The following is an 18,099-nucleotide window of genomic DNA, read 5'->3' as shown; positions in this document are numbered from 1 at the left end:
TACTTTTATTTGCATATTAGATCTCAAGAGAGTTGCCAATATTGGAGAGCTTTGTTGGTAATGTCCCAATTTTATCAATGTAAGAGTATACTAGCCTGGTTTATGCATTCTGATAAACCATATTGGATTATGTTATGATTTAGTTTGTATTCACAATGAAGTTCATGACTCAGTGTTGTGCAGGGCCTCAGCCAGTTATGGTTTATTCAGTTTATCACAGTTAAACAAACCCTGACTCAGAGTGCCATGTACATAAGGCTACTAAAACAGGTGCAAGATACAAAGTCAGCAGAATTCTACCTACAAAAGGATAACTCTGCAAATAACTCTCTTTCTTGTTACTCAGCAAATATGGCTACTAGCCCTGGGGTACAAAAATCTGGAGGACCACCAGACAGCAGCAAAGAGATACAAAATACATTACAATACAGATACATTTCTGCCTTACAGATCTCTATCAGAAAAGCATGTTTTGTAAGCATATGTCCCAGGAAGAAAACGTGACTTAGCAAAATAAACAATCAATGTACTACTTCCTAATGAGGAAAAACGGCACAATAATTCTGCAAATTCTGTTCCGGCTTTAGATAGAGATACTAAAAGTCTTGTCTCTCCCTGTTGACTGGTCTAGGGCTACCAGACCTAGGCTGCAAAAATCCAGATGATCAGTAGATGGCAGCCAGGAGATATAGAACAGTAATTCTAAGCTACAATCTTGTGGTTTTGCAGCCTAGATCTGGTAGCCCTGAAGAAGTTCCAGTTTAAAGGCCAAATCTCACAATCAGAAAATGAAATAAAGGTTTTACCTAACCTTCAAAGCTCCTCTTCTCTCCATATCTCCTTGGTGTATGTCCTCCCAAAAATGTACAAAGCTGCACCTGCCACCACTTTGGATTGCTCAATAATAGTTACTTCAACCACTTCTGTCACTTTGATTCATCTCCAGAGCAGCTGAAAATAAGGCCTACATTTTGGCCCCATCAATGGTGACTGAACAAGGGGACTGGGGGAAGAATTGGGCCCAACACTTTACCATTTGTACCAGCACTGCAATCTTGTACCCAGTTGCATTTCCTGGTCTCAGTGGGATGTTTTTGTAAACAAGATATATGGTTGTTTCATAGGTCACTGTCATGATATAAATAAGATACATAAAACAAACAAAAAAGTGATCTCAAAAACAAAAGCATTCAGAATAGAGTGGCAACAACTGCAACAACAAAACATCAGTAACCATGACAGACCATTTTGCAAACAACTCGTTTTCTCCTTAGCTAACTTGTTCAATCTAAGCAGAGTTAGACCTGTTAGTGCTTAGGTGGGAGACCAGTAGAAAACTCCAGGCTTACAGACTGGGAAGAACCATCTAGAAGATGGCAAGTACTTTTTCTGTACTACTGTCAGCTTCTTCAAAAAAGGAATTTGCAGAGGGAAGAAAAAAAGTCAACATCACAGCCACAACTGCACAACAAATCTCCAACATTTTTACATGCATTACACACAATGCTCATAAAAATGGGTTAAGGCTTTGCTTGCACAGCAGTGGTTGCTATCTTGACTTTTTTGAACCCCATCCCACCACCTGTGGATATGTTTTGTTCCTATGGCTTTGATGACCCAGTTTATACAAATCACATTACGATGTATCTTATGCTTATGTTTTTTTTGTAAGCTATATACATAAACTGAAGGCCATCTGCTGGGAGACTGGTGGGTTCCTTGTGCAGTTGATTGACCACTGTAAGAACAGACTTCTGGATTAGATGGGCCAAAGGTTTGTTGCAGCAGGGCACTGCTTATGTTCTTACAACATCTATTGCAAAGATTTTCCATTAATGCAGTAAGTAAGTAAGTAAGTAAGTAAGTAAGTAAGTAAGTGGAATTATTGTTGACTAGGCGTGATCAAGTTAGTGCAGTTTGATTGCATTTTCCACAATGACATTGTGCTTAAAATGTAGGGCTGTGGGGAACATACTGTAGGTTCACTTTGGCAACAAAGCACACCATTCAAAGGTACTCAGCTGTGAAAGGCTGTTCTGTTGCATTTTTTCAAAAAATATAAAATATGGCTATTTAGTATTTTTTATTTAAATTACCCTTTTTCGTTAATCTTTTTTCTAGGGTGGTTAAAAGCATCCAGAGCCATGCTTTGCAAAGTGACTGAAATTAGAAGCTCAGAACATCAAAGCAACCATGTCTCTCAAAGGGTCAACAAAGCTGATTTGAGCTCCTGTTCCTATCTCTGGAGCATGGGTGTGTAGGCACGGAAAAGAGGCTTCCACTGGCATTGTTTTATTATTTACAAGAATACATTGTCATACATCAAAAGCAAAATGTCTGCTCTATGGACTATGGAATAAAAAATGGTGGATTTACTTGTGTCAGTTGCAATTTATTTCACAGCCAATTGGGATTCTTTGGGAAAAAGTGGAGGGGTACCAATACTTTTGCCACGTCTGTATGATATTCCTTTCAGCCACTAGAGAATGGACGTATGGAACAACCTCCTGAGGGGATTTGTGCTATACGGTATATCTGCAGACAACTTAATTTTAATGTTTAGTAAAGTTAGCAAAAGCTGAAGACATGGGCCAGCCTTGCAGTTCACTTCCATGTTCTTTATTTCCCAAGCCTGAATGGCCTCAGATAAAAACTAAATGGTGTTAATAATCATCTGTTCACTTACACTCAGGGGAAACACATTGTATACATTTTGTTGCTCACTTCATGGAAAGCAGAGTATATGCAAAAATGCATATGCATGGGACAATGCAAAGCATAACTGTTTTTCTTATAATGACATCTAGAAGGACATTTATAGCACACTTCTCCAGAAGTGTACCACTGGCTTCGAAGCAAGAAAACATGGGTTGCCACCTTAAACTCAGATTTACACAGAAAAGAACTTGTGCTAAATCATCTAATGTAGTCAACGTCTGAATATAGTAAGGCAGGCTTTTAAACTTTTAAGTATTTCTATTTCCTTTCAGTTAGACTACCATACTTATTACTGTTTCATTTCTTAATTATTGCTTTCAGAACTCCTGCTTTTGTATTTTAATTAATTTCTGGACTCACTGTTGTTTTGCTATTACTGCTTTATTCAGAAACTGTTGAGCTATTTTATATTTTATTTGTTTAGCTACTGTAGTGTTGTCTCTAAAATTATTCCTTTCTGAATCAGTAGGATATACAATCTTAAATAAGGTTACATTGGGAATTCAGTTTATGATATTGGACATCTGGGATTATTTCATGTGATTGCAGATTATTGCTCCAATGGAATTTACAAACAGATTAAAATTGATATGACAATTGCTAAATTATGAAAACATATTTTAGCTCCTGTTTGTAAAACTCTGTTATATATCTGTCCTAACAGCCAGGAACCACGCTGAGACAAGGAATAGGTCTCTAGTGTTTATTACTGCTACATTAGACAGAAAATCCTAACAAACTGAAGAAGCATGGGAAAAACCCAGACAGATAAATCCCAAAAGTTAAGGCGGGTCTGATCTGTGTCTCTTCGAATGGCTGCTCAACTCCTCAGTACTATGCATGCGTTTTCCCCCCTGGATAGGGGCCCCCTCCTGTTCACCATCAGTACTCATGACATCATCGATGGATATAGGCTGAAGTATAATTCAATTTTGATTTTGTTCGGCTGTCTCTTAGCTGATTAAAAACACGTGGACTGAGACAAAGTATACTTCCATCCCCCAGAAATCAATGGAACCTAAATTAGTTGTAAGTATTTCATAAGACTTGTAGAGCACCTGTCTCCCAAACAACTTCCCCAGAGAAAAGAGAGAAACCAGGCTAAAGAAGATAACTAACCCTGAGAAAGATGCTAATGAAAAAAGTTGTAAAGACAACCACTTGAAATGCAGGGGAGTACACAGATCATCAATATAGTTGACAACGCTTTAAGATAGTTAGAGTAATAGGAAAAATGCTACCATATTTATCAGGGAAGGAATTGATTAGTCCCTGGAAGGATCTACTTCAGGAAATAAATTATATTTTGAAGATACAGGAATTACTGTAGCAGAACATTAGATATTCACATCATTGTACCTATACTTCTATAATTCATGTATAAGCACAAATCCGTAGATATTATTTGGCAAAATGAAATGAACTTTTAGTTTTTCAGGGAAAAAGCTCATATCATTTTAAACATCAAGGAATATGATTTTATTCTTGATCTTTCTATACAATAATGTACAAAAATAATACAGGCAAATAATCTCATTTTTAATTTTAATTCAGAGTTCAAGACAGATGATTTACTTCCATGGTGAATCAGGCACTCTAAAAAGATTTTAAATTTACAAATGTATAATAATTTTAATGGAACTTTAACGACAAAATAGTTTGCATCACATAAGTAAGTAAGTAAGTAAATAATCCAATTAATTTGGAAAGAGCTGTCCACTTGCATGTCGGCTACAACATCTGAAAGTTATCTGGAGTGCATTTTCCCCTCTTAGGTCAGAAAGCTAAATGTCAATATTTTTTTGGAAGATATTTCAGGTTAGTAGTCCTTCAACAATTTGCCTGAAAAACAAAGAACAGAAAATAACTGTTAATCTGAATGGCTAAGGGAAACCTGTAACAAACTATTCTTTTCAAATGTTCTGTTTAATATGAAAGTGTGCAGCTTGAATCCCCAGAGCTACATGCAGCCCCTCAAAGCCCTTCAAAAAGCAAGCAAAAATTTGTAATTTTTAATATGATAGAAACAGGAAGTGATTAAATCAATTGGGCATAATCATATTCACTTTAATCAGTTGAATATAAATTAAATTATATTAAATTTGGTCTTTGGCCTGCTTCACATTTTAAAGTGAGGTCCCAACATAACACTCAGATCACACACACACCCGAGTTTTTACCCCAGATTTAACATTCTGGATACTTCAATGCACTCTACTTTTCTCAAGAGTTGATCAGCTTTCTATACCCAACAAACATGTCCTGTCTTCACTTTTTAATTAAATGCCCCTATATATTGCAAAATATGTATTTTACTTCCAAAAATCAAACCTTTTTAAAAATTATTTTATCAGTGAAGGGTAACAAGCAAAAAAAGAAGGCTGCATCAGCAACAGTACAATAAAAGAACACATGCAGTACAGGAATTAGGTTAGTTCCATCCCTCTTGATGTTCCGGAAGTCCCTCAGGACCTGGTTATGTCACCAGCCCTGGGGTCCCAGGGAACCGGAGACTTGTTTAGATGGCTCCACTACTGAGGTGGATATATTCACTGTTTCTGCCTAGGGTTTGTATATTTTTTATTTTAGTAATTTTTAATGTTGACTTTTTATATTTTAAAATGTTTGTTTTATATATGTGGTGTTTTTTACTTGATTATTGTACACTGCCCAGAGTCACTTTTTGTGAGATGGGCGGCTTTACAAATTTGATTAATAAATAAAGATTTTAAAAAACCAAATCTTAAGAAGGAAAAAGACGTTATAAAATGTTTAAGAATAAATTTAATATTCATATTACATAGAACTTTTACTTCTTTCTTTTTTGCTTTGTTTCCTTTCCTTTCCTTTCTCCCTTTTGTTTTCCGCAGATCAAACTGATGATACTTCCTTTCATAGGTGTGGAAGGACCAGCACTTGAAGGATTATTGCTATTTATAATTGTTAGTTATGAGTGAATTGATCAGCAAACTGTAGCAAACAAAGATATGACAGCATACATTCCTTTCCAGCAACTAGAAAACAATATATTGGACAAACTGATATAATCATAGTTCTGTCACAAATGCAGATATTTTGAAGTTCAAATTGCTAAAGATGGTTGGATTACAACAATCAGTTAAACACATAAACTGATGTAAATGTCTTTTGTCAAAGTATTGTTAGAGTTAAGATGGGCACCCATATCAATTTCCTAAACAAAGTTAAAATAAAATATTCCTTCCAAGATAGATTTTTGCACAGAATTAGACTTCAGAATAATTCTGAAAACAATACATTAGCAAAAATACTGTGTCTAGCATATGATGATAATTTGATATTTTTTTCTCTTCAACCCATCCAGCTAGATCAGGACAAACTAGAAAAATCTGAAGAAATGTATCAATACAAGTCAATTCAATATCATACCTATCCATGTAACTCAATATATACATGGCATTAATATATAAATTAGCCCCGTTTGACCCAGAACCTTCTCTTCCACCAAAGTTGATCTGGCAACCCCTGTAACAGTCCACATATCTATGCCATCATTACTTTATTATAAAACATAATGCCTAACTTGCCACAGATGAATGACAGGATCCAAAACAACATTAGTTTCACATTTGGCTTGCAGGGGAAATCAGAGGGGTCAAGGTTAATTAACCAGAGAGCCGGATCTCGTTGTGCACACATTATACCCAACCACTGATGACCACAAGATGATGATACACAGTTTATCCCACTAGCAATGAACTGAATGTTCAGCATGGCAACATCTAGATTGCTTAAAAACAGAGGGCCAGGTTCAGTACCTGCATCATTCATTCCATGTTCTCATGCAAGTGCTAGAGTTGTGTTTCAGCAGCAGCAGCAGCTACTATGCTCTTAAGACTTTACAGCCATCTTTCTGAGAAAAGTATTCAATAAGCAAATGCACTGGAGACTTGCATTTCCCAGCCATCTTTCTGAGAAAAGTATTCAATAAGCAAATGCACTGGAGACTTGCATTTCCAATGGGAGGGATGATAAACATTTCAAATGGAACAAACATGTTTTGGGTGCCTAAAAGAACTCTACTGCCATTAACTGTGGAGAGCACACTCAGATCCAAATGCCCACAAATATAATTTTGGATTGACTTCCAATTCAAAGTGTCTGTGACTGAGGGGTTTATATCACTCTTGGAAAGATGTTCAGAGAAGAAAGGAACTATTCTAAAGGGAAATCAACAGTGAATCTCCAAGGGGAGATCAAAGACTTTCCAATGCATACTTATTTGGGAACCCAACAGAGCTAAAAGTCAGGCAAACTAGGTTGAAATGATAGTAGGCTAGCTAAATTATTTAAAATATTGCATCCTGTTTTCTACTTAGAAAACATTTGAGGCAGCTTTGAAACAAAATCCAAAAATCCCAAGAACAGAAGGGATTTTGACCTCACTTTGGATTCCGCCTAATGTAACGAGGTATAACTCATATCCTCCCTTCCCTGACTTTTTTTTTTAATCTTCTCTGTTCAGTTGGAAGACCGGTGCTTGCAAGAAATGGTTTCTACTCATAGAAAGTGGTTTCTCTCAGCAACTGTGATTTGTTCCTTATCTTTTCTAGGTGGCAGAATTAGGACTGTGCCCTGAAATCACAATGGGAAAATCTCAGCATGTACTTGTTCTATTTTGAGCTCATTTAGGCAGAAGTAGTTTGAGACTAATTCTCAAATACAGCCATAATGAACAATGGTCAAGGACCCCAGGCATACCAAATTAAATTAAATTAAATTAAGGGATAGCAAGAAATTGAAGTTCCAAGAAATTAAATTCATATCAATCAGTAAAACTGTATGACATCCCCTAATGGTGGTTTAAATAATTATTTCCTTTGACAGATTGTATGAAATGGCAAAATATCACCTGTAGAGAACTGAGATAACCATGGAAAATCCTTTTGGGATGATGCTCTTTTCACATTATGAGAGGATTACTACCTTTTCCTATCAAAGAAAAATCTGCATTAAAATTTTCATTTCAATAGTTTTCCACAGCATAATTTCCATTTGAAACAACTTGTTACCTGTGGCATTTCTGTCTTGTGTGCACAAAAAGCATCAAACCTATATTACCGTAATCAGGAACAGCTTACTGGCAATAGACATCATATAATAAATAAATGGGCAAACAGTGTGCTCCTACCTGATTAAGGTACCAAAAAGATGTACCTTAGATAGGATGGCAGTGAAATCTTATACAAGTCATTCAGCTGTAAGTTTCAATGCATTTAGTGGCATTCACTCCCAGGATTGCATTTTTTAAACATAGACAAGTGTATAGAACACTTATTCATATAAGACAAAGAAGTAACTGTTCAAATGACCAGAGAACTATGATTGAATGAGGTTTCATCCTTGTTAAGATTATGGGTTAGTGTAACAGGAAAACCTCTGTGTTACTATACATAGTGCATATGGGTACACTGACATACTATACATATGCATGCATTTTGTATTTTATATTTATGTATTGTAGAAGTTTAATGTTATATGGTGGAGGTGTTATTGTTTTTTATGCTAATGAAACACTGAGTTGGGTGGCCTTATAAAACTTGTGAATAAATATATCAATAAGTTCCAATTCTGTCTCCATTTTACCTTTGCTCCCTCAGATCTAAGCTGGGAGGTAGAAGAGGAACAGGAAAGGAGGGATAAGTAAACTTTCCAACTCTGTTCACAATGGTGCTGCAAATCCTGATCACACCAATAAGGGTGTAGTGGTTGTTGGGAAATTGCACTTCAAGAAGCTTAGCCATTGAAAGGGTAAAGGAAAGCTAGCTTGACCTGGCCCAGGAAATGCAAACACACGCCAGCCAGTCAGGAGAATGGGTTTTCCTTCTCAAGTGGGCTTTTAAAAAGAGAAAAAGACAGCTTCCATTTTCTTCTTGTCTTTGAGTTGTCTCTTTGGGTTTTGTCTTTGGGTTTTCTCCTTAGAGGGTGGCTGGAATCAAGGTAAAAGGAAAAGCTCTGATTCAGGCAGCTTCCAGTGGGGAACATGGCCAACTGAACAGCCTTGTCTGCGAGCTCCTCAGAGAGAACTGACATGTTGTTTTTTTTCTGGGTTCAGGCTTTTACCTGAAGCCCACAGCTTTTTCATGAGATAAGGAAACGTTTGGAATTATCCCATTTCGTCCTCCAAAACGTTGCCTTGCAGCCTGAGAATGGCCATCAGCAAAGACCTGGTAAGAGACGATGGGAGGCTGAGGAAGCCATCATGTCCAGCCCGCGTTTGTAACCTTAAAGGACATTAGGTCGAGCCCCCCATTTCTAAATCACTCAATTTATATATTTTTTCTTACCCTAAGAGAGGCTTTCTACAACAGCAAAAAAGCAGACTCTCTTGGTGCTTATAGTTATTTCTGGATTAACTTCAAAAGCATTTTTTTAAGTCTTTGGCTTACTTCCAGTCTAAATTTTAAGAAGGACTGAGAATAATTAATCATTTCCCCATTACTATTTCTGTATTTAATTTGAAGGACTTAACTTTTTCCTACACTTTGAACTTGCTGTTTAGAGTTTTCATTTTTCTGTTCACTTTCTGTAGCTGCTGGTTAACACATTTTTCCTTTGTCAATTTCATTTAATAACTTTGCAAGCCTTTCCTTAACCCATTAGCTCCTATCTGCCTTAGTCAAGTATCCAGGGGGTGCCATAATCTACTACCTTAGGGAAATCTTTTCAGAGCTTCATTCTGGGCTTCACTGTGATTTCAAAGAGATTTTCCATGAGACCCACCAAGCCATTCTGTGGGGGGAGGAAGAAGTTTATCAAGAGGGGGATTTTTTTTACCTGACAGTGACTATGGATTCTCTGAAGAAATGCCAGGCGACGAACATACTTTGGTGAAGGAGTTAAAGTTTGACTTGCAAGATACCGACCAGGCTGTTTTCCTGAAGGATTGTTTTGAGAATGAAATGGCTATGTTATGTGGGAGGGGTTTTGCTGAGAAGTTTGGTTTATTAAGGGGGCAGTTGGGCTGTTTAATTTGTTTAATTTTTTAATGAAAAATGCCTTATGCATAACATGGAGACAATTAAATATTCTGGTATATTTCAATGTGGGATAAGAAAATTAATATGTATTTGGATAGATATTAAGGCTTGTATGATTCCATTTTTCTTTAATGATTTAAAGTTTGATCTTTTAAGATTTATAAGATATAAGAATAAGTGTTTGGTTTTAGGTTCAATAGAGTTAATATTGTTATAGTATTATTAACTATAAAAGTAGACAATTTAAATGTTTCTATAATTTGATTTTTATTATAGTGGCCAGAAATATATAGAATATTGATAGGAAAGAAAGATTTAAATAAATGGGTTTTGTGGTGGGGGAGTTGATTTAGAGGTTTATACATTTGTTTATTTTTCTTTATATATAAGGGGAAGAATTGTCTTTAGTGATTTTTATAATTTGTCTATGGAATGATTTATAGAAATAATGTGATCTTGGTTAGATTCAGAGTAAGGGATTAATTATGGAAATTGCTGTATATTCTTGTTGAAAGTCGGAAGTCATCCTGTAAACTCTTAAAAATCTCTTTTCATTTTCTGTTTTCTCACTTTTTTTCTTTTTCTTGTTGTAGTTTTTATCTTTAAACTTAATAAAATTCCTATTTAAAAAAAATAAAAGGAAAAGCTCCCACCAAGTCAGCAGCAACAGGGATAGATCTAGTAAATCTGGTCGGAAAGCCAGGATTAGTGAAGCCAGTTGCAGTACAGATTCTATTTTATTTCACAGATTGAGATCAGGGATGTGTGAACTTGTCCTGGTTTAGTTGGCTTCATGAGAGCGCACCTATGGGTTGACAGCGATTGACATGAACAACTTCAGAAAACAGTTGCATGTCTTTTATCCCTTTACAATTGTTTCCTAGTCTATAACCCAGAAAGAAAAAGAGAATATTCCTAATTAACCTGTGCTCATTTTAGAAAAGGGATCCAGACTTTACCACATCTCTTCCCATCAAGTCAGACTACTGAAAGAAGGGAATCATCCCTCCCTCTCTCCCTGCCTCTCTTCTAAATCAGTGGTAGAGAGATTTATCTGGCATACCTGGGCAGCTCTTCACAGGAATTGTGGGGAGGGTGCAGCAGGGCTGCGGAAGAAGGATTTAGAAGACCCCACATGGGAAACAGGGGGGTGCAAGCCACCGCAACCTGTGCTGCTTGTATGTGAGAGTTAATTCTTACATTGTCAGTAAAATGCAAGGGAAGAACGAATCTGTCTAATGTTAAAAACAAGACTGACCGAAGAAAGCCAGCTTGCTGAAAAGAAGGGGTCAAGTGTTAAGCAAAACAGGATAAAAATTTACAACAGGACAAAATTTTGAACCTCATATTATAAATAGGGGTAGTTCTTTATTAACTACAGTTGCTGAAATTCTTTTGATGATAGCATCCTAACTTTTTCCAATAAAAAATACTTATGCAGATATTGTGGATTTTCTTGCAAGCTAAGTGGTGTTGGGCCATTTAATGGATTTTTCTTTTTCTTTTTTTGAGGGAGGGTGTAAAACAACAAAGCAAAGTAGGGAAAGCAAGCAGAATTATTTCTAATGCCTAAATAGCAACTTTATTGAGTCACATTACCAAGATGAAAGCAAGAGGGCACTAAGAATGGAGCAGCTGTCAGCATTCCAAATCATTGCCCAACTCCTAGAGTGATGCACTGGAGGATTACACACACACACACACACACACACTGCAGCCCCTGGTTGGATTTCACTCATTTTCTAAGTGGAGTTTTCTTTGCTGGTTTCTTCCCCAATACCAGGTATGGTCTGATTTTGTTCTGTTTCCAGAGATTATTATGCTAACCATCAGGCACACAGTGTCCCAAGTCCCTTTACATAATTTCTTTCCTATTTTCTCTCTGGTTGGAAAGAAGAAAAAGAAAGGAAAGGAACAGCCTCTTGGTCTCTTACGCAGCAGCTGGGAGGAAACAAAAAAATACTGATGCATGACTGGCCCTGATCATTTAGTGACAGAGATCGCAGACGAGCCAAAAGGAAGACCAGGGCAGCCACAGGGCTCCTGAACTGTCGCCTGGCAATTATAAAGAGAATAGCAAAGAAAATTGGATTGTCAATATGTATATTTTTGGCTCAACTTTCTATACATTTTGTTTGCTATTTTGATACACTCTTGGAGGGAAACATGGAGGAGAACCATCTTTGATAAATAATGCCCTATACCCAATATCCTGCTATGAAATGTATTTTTTCCTTGCTCTTCTCTCCATCCCATCCCCACACCAAATTTTCCCCAAAAGATCATCCAAGCCCCACCAAGCAAATTTGGGGTGTATGCAAGGTTGTTTAACGAGTAGGCAAGTCTACTCTACTGAGAAATCTCATTTCATCAGCTAGACAAAATCAAAATCAATCCATAGCACTGCTTCTTCTCAGCTGTCAATGTGCTGTGCTTGCATATGTACCGTCTAAACTGAAAAACCAGAAGACCAACAGTTCTAGTTCCACCTTAGGCACAAAGCCAGCTGGGTGACCTTGGGCCAGTCCCTCTCTCTCAGCCCTGGGAATGAGGCAAGAACAAACCACTTCTAAAAACTTGCCAAGAAAACTGCAGGGACTTGTCCAGGCAGTCACCAGAAGTCAAGATTGACTTGAAGGCACCTAAATAAACAAATAAAAGTTTCTAAGCCTCCAAAGGAAGCCTTTGGACCAAAAGACATTTGTTTTGAATTTCCAATAATTCAGGAATGAGTGAGCACATGGGCACATTTGGAATTCTGAGCACATGTTTTGCTGCTCAGACAAAATGGCTACCTCTGTGTGTGTGGATGGTCAAAAAACAGCTATTTACTAAAGGCAAATGAGCAAAGACAATTCAGGCCATTTCCTACCCACCCCGAAGATGCTATCTATCATTCCAGCTCACTTTTTTCTGGGATAAAGCATTGTAGTTGTACACACATTTGCACTTTCTAAGAATTACTATATGGACCATTCATAAATAAAGATAAAGCTGGAGGATGCTATTTTGTTTTGCACCATGCTAGTATCTCATTTGTCTACATCTACTAACGAAAAGTATCTTTAAAAACAACAGATGATTGTTTGGCAATCCAGTGGATGCCAAATGAAGTGTCCAGAGGCACACTGTTTTCTATCTGTAACAAAAGTTCCAAGGCAATGGGGGACATTCCTCATTTGTTTTTTCTGAAACCACTGAAAATGAACTGAGTTCGGAAGTAACGCATATTCATTTTGCTAGTCTTGAAAATAAAATTAAACTCTCTATTTTGACTGGCCCAATGTGCTCTTTCCATAGCCTAAGCAGATACTGTGTATTTTACAGAACAGTCATAAGGAGAAAAAAAAGAAAACTCTGCACAAAAACAGTAATAGTGGTAATTTCTTACCATTGTCAATGAGCTGCAAAGGATTTCAATGGGAATCTCTGAAAAAAGAAAAAAACAGGTTTAAAACACTCTATAGCTAATTAACAGTGTGACTTTAAAAAGGCTATTGGCAATATAATTCCATATGTTGAGTTAAATAAAGGAATACTTATCTGATAAATTTCCAGGGATCCTTTTGTACTTCTAATTCTTGAGTTAGAAGAGGGTTTTATTATTTTTTTGAATGTAATTATATACTTGCATTTGAAAGAAACAATTTGAGAACAAGCTATAACTTGCTTTCAACTCATTCAGGCACACAGTTGAGAAGACTAGCTTAATTATCAAGCAATAGGAAGTAAGCTGTTTTGTTATACAGTATAGCCAAAAGTTCAAGGTAGAAAATACAACTTGGCCTGCAGGGACATTTTCTACTAACTATACAGTAGTTAAAATGAAAAGAAAAGAGAAACTTTCCTGAATATAGAAGAACAGACTCAGCCATGGATGCTTCACCAGTTAAAAAAAAGTAGATAATCTTCTTCAGCAAGTATTTTCCAACAGGTTCTTAAAGAGCTTGCAGATGATAAATGGAGGCACATGCTGCAAAGATATATCCAAGCTTATTTCCTACTCTGCCTCATCCTTGTAAAGCTTTCCCACTGCTTAAAAAGAGCCAGCCACAGAGCCTTATCAGAGGAAGCAAGAAAGGAACTGGAGCCCAGTGTTGAACTTCCCCTTCTGAAGTAGCCAGTAGGAACCTAGAAAAGAAAGTTCTTGGAATGATCCTAGCAACAGATGATAATGATGATAGTAATGGTAATTCTATTTTATCCCCAGTTTTCTAATCAAAGGGCAACTCAAGGAGAATGACAACCTAAAAGAAAATACAGATAATAAAAATCTGCTTGATTGCTTGCTTTCACTGAAAAATCTGCTTGCTTGCTAATAAAAATCACTAAAAGCAACTAATATTATTAGTGTAACTCAACATGCCAGCTGAAGAGGAAAACCTTTCCTAAAAGTGGAGAGAGTAAGGACTAAATGCAGCTTCTCAAGGAAAACATTCTGCAGCTGGAAGCTATGCAGGTAAAACTACAGGCACCTTTAAAACGGCTTTCCCTGCTGACAGATAATCCCAGGCAGTTTCTTATATCGTACAGTTCTAATACACTGAGGGATTTAAACTGAAGTTTTCTTGACTAACAACCCAACTCTGAGGGCTAGAATTACTGTTCTGGAACAGGACAGAATGCTGCCTGTTCAATGGGCAGTTACACAGCTTCTGTTTGATTCCAATCAATCTCACACAATCTGGGCAACTTAAGATGCAGGAAAATACATATTCATAAATATTTTTATGAAACCCAAAACACAAATCAACTATCATTTAGTTTCATGAATTTTTGTTTGCTTGCACCCTCCTGGTTTCCTGAGTCTTTAGTCCCTACATTTATTTCTTCAATATGGACCTGACAAAAGCCCTCCAAGCCTGCTCTGGCTATGAACTGTATTTAACCTCTGTACCGCCCTAGTCCCAATCCTGCCTTTTTCCACTCAAGAATTAAAGCCGAATTAGAAGACAGAAACTAGAAAAGGTGGTAGAAGGCCCAGATCTTTTTTCCTGAACAAAGGAGCAAATATGAAAGGATATAAACCCACTAGACAAAGATAAGACATTGTTCTTATGATTTATTAAGTCTTACAAATTGGACTACAGTGAGGAAGTGTTCTTCGTGCCATTGCAGATTTTATTGATTTATTTTGATTTATTAAGTTTATATGCCATTCTACTTCTGAAGACTCTGAGTGGCTTATAGTATATAAGTAGAATTAAAATGAATAGACAAAACCCCTAAAGTCCAATCTATGAAGTTAAAATCGTTGTTTTGGCCACCTTTTCCTTGTTCTAAAAGTTCAAATGGGCACTAGATGGTAAACAAGTGGATTCTTTGCACACACCAGTGACTTGATCTTCCTCTTGCACTTGTGCTATTTGAAAGTTACCCCATTATAATGGAAACAGATCGCAAGGTCAAGGATAATGAGGCCATTTCTATAACTCTGGAACCAACCCTTACATTCTGCCCACTTTTTTCTCTTGGCAACCTTTTATATTATGTGCCCACGCTCATCCCATCTACTGCAGTCATTATTCTTCCTAGCACTTTTATTCAGATTTTCACACCATCAGATCTCTCAACTACCCATATTGTATACTGCACGTAAATAACTATTATGCATTCATTAAATTTAATATATTCTTCTGATCTACTTTCCTAAAGGAACTATGTATTTCTCTCCTCTTGGCCTTTTCTAGGACATCTGTTTTCTGCTATCCCCAATGTAATTGCAAACACCATTCCCACCATTTTAAGAAGCTTCCCATCTGTTAAAACTCCACCTTCTTAACAAAAAAAAATCAACCTTAACAATATTAATTTTTTTGCTGATGATCCTCAATTTTTAAATGTTCTTATTCTGTATTTGCTTCCATAAGTCCAAATAAGTCAAACCCCATGTTGAAGCCTATACTGCTCGTCACATGTTCAAAAATTCACTTGGAACTCTCTCTCTAGAGATCTAGAACCATTTTATAGGCGAGTAGAATATATGCTTTTTATAGACAATTTATAAAAGTTTTGATCCACTTGGGTGTTTGTCCATACATCTTGATTATGTGCCATCAAGCTGTTTTTGATTCCTAGCGAGCACCTAGATTTTCTCCATGATGATGTCCATACATCTGCTCTCTCCAACGTATATTTGTAATACTTTACAAATTCCATTTCTTACATTTGTTAACACAATGACAAAACTGCTCTTTTCTGAACAGGCATTAAATTTTCTATTTTATTTTTCACAAGTTACTATTGTTGGAACACCTTAGGTTTTTTTTTTCTCTTCAAACCTCACCAGCTGAAATCATAAAGCAGGTATTATGGGAATTTCTGTAAGTGAATTCTCAAGTATTGTACATTTTTGAAACAATCAGATAACTGATTAGTTGTCTATTAGATTATGCCTATTTTATATAGATACTTTTGCACATTTCTTTACTAGCTTATCAACTATTTGCAATCAACCATTATTTATTTGTGACTGGATGGGATTTCAACTCTCATAATCTACTGTTGACCAGTTATGTTCAGCATTTTTAGAAGTCAAGTTTTAGAGGCATTAATATAAACACACTTTTTGAAAGTGGTAGGAAGACAGAAAAAACTGATGGACCAGGTTTTTTTATTTAAAAAAATCCTATCCTTAGGTATTCCCTCTTTCATTTCTACTTATTTATTATATAACTTCAAACTTACTTTTCAGATAATGGCTGAGTTTATACATCACATCAAATCATAACTAACTTCAAAGATAGTATGTTGCATACATTACAATAGCCTGGTTTATATTATATAACGTTATACAATATTATAAAAGCCTCATGTGGCACAGAGTTGTAGGCGGCAGCATTGCAACCGAAACTCTCCCCACGACCCAGGTTCAATCCCAGCGGAAGCTGGATTCTCAGGTAGCCGGCTCAGGTCAACACAGCCTTCCATCCTTCCGAGGTCGGCAAAATGAGTACCCAACTTGCTGGGGAAGGTGACTGGGGAAGGCAATGGCAAACCACCCCACTCTATAGTGCCAAGAAAACTCCGCAAAAGGATGTCCCCCCAAAGGGTAAGACGTGACTCAGTGCTTACACAGGGGACCTGTCATGAGTACTGATGGCGAGCAGGAGGGGGCCTCTATCCAGGGGGGGAAACGCATGCGTAGTACTGAGGAATTAAGCAGCCATTCAAAGAGACACAGATCAGACCCGCCTTAACTTTTGGGGTGTATATGTCTGGGTTTTCCCACACTTCTTCAGTTTGTTAGGATTTTCTGTCTTATGTAGCAGTAATAAACACTAGAGACCTATTACTCGTCTCAGTGTGATTCCTGACTGTTAGGACAGGACCTTTCATATCACACATACAATATTATACAATGTTTTATTCACACATAATACTAAACCATAGTTTATAAATCACAATGAAAAAATTCACATATTGTTTTAAGCTAAAATCATTGACTTTTATTTAAGCTTACCTGAAAGGACTGTTGTAAAACTCATCTATTTCCCTTGACTTTTTATGCTATTTGGTACTAATGAACCAGTTTCATGTAATTCATGAATTAAAGCAATTTACATTCTATCTTTCTGTCAATATTTAATACTTTATCAATATTTAGCTATCTATATTAATTTTTTTAATTAGGAAGGTTAAAGAAAATAAAGTACAAGAAAGAGCATGGAAAAAAATAAAGAAATATAATACAAATGAATAAGGCATGGATTTTTAAATGTCATTCTAATAGATCACTAATTAGTTATAAATATTTATAGTATCTCTGTGCAATAAGCTCCTTGGAAAACCTATTATCTTCAACGGCCACCAACAAATGAAAATACCTAAAATAAATATAATAATGGCAAAGATTCCAGTTATGGAACCCACACACTGGGTTTAATTGGGACAAGAGAAGCAAAGTCCTGAAACGGAAATTGTTTTAACTACTTTCTGGCATGACTGGAAGTTTAACCTTTCAGCCCTTAATAGCTAGAACCTGACTAAGGGAATGCTTTTCCTGTTATGAACCTATTTGGGCATTAAAATGTGCAAAAGAACAGGTAATGGAATGCACCTCCTCAGAAGTTGTGTTTGATCCCCACTTTCTCCACAGTTGGAAAGGCAGTTAAAGATACTTCTCTTTAGCCAGGAAGCTAATGTAAACAATTGTGTTTTAGACCTCCATTTTATCTTATGCATGTTTGCTTGTTTCTGCTTAAACTGCCTTGAGTATTCAAATGTAGTCAGAAAGGAACAGTATCAACTGAGCAAATAAACAATAAGTAATCTTCTACAGTCTTTGAGATTATTCCTCTGCACTTTCTTCCAGAAGCAAGCGCTATTACATTTGATGTAACACAGCAAGTGGTACCACCAA

The 18,099-nt window shown here is 36.5% G+C and overlaps 1 long non-coding RNA gene across 1 annotated transcript in view; it reads right to left on the bottom strand.

Moving 5' to 3' along the window:
• Positions 1–4,244: 4,244 nt before the first annotated feature.
• The window catches only part of LOC134496202 (uncharacterized), a 59,935-nt gene continuing 46,080 nt past the window's right edge, over positions 4,245–18,099 (bottom strand). The window contains exons 2-3 of the long non-coding RNA XR_010067876.1: positions 13,129–13,166; positions 4,245–4,560 (exon numbers count right to left, since the gene is read on the bottom strand). This is a non-coding gene — a long non-coding RNA (uncharacterized LOC134496202). The remainder of the gene's footprint in view (positions 4,561–13,128; positions 13,167–18,099) is intronic.

Source organism: Candoia aspera, chromosome 4, assembly GCF_035149785.1.
Source record: "Candoia aspera isolate rCanAsp1 chromosome 4, rCanAsp1.hap2, whole genome shotgun sequence".
NCBI classification, from domain to species: domain Eukaryota; kingdom Metazoa; phylum Chordata; class Lepidosauria; order Squamata; family Boidae; genus Candoia; species Candoia aspera.
This window is presented reverse-complemented; position numbering and strand designations above follow the sequence as displayed.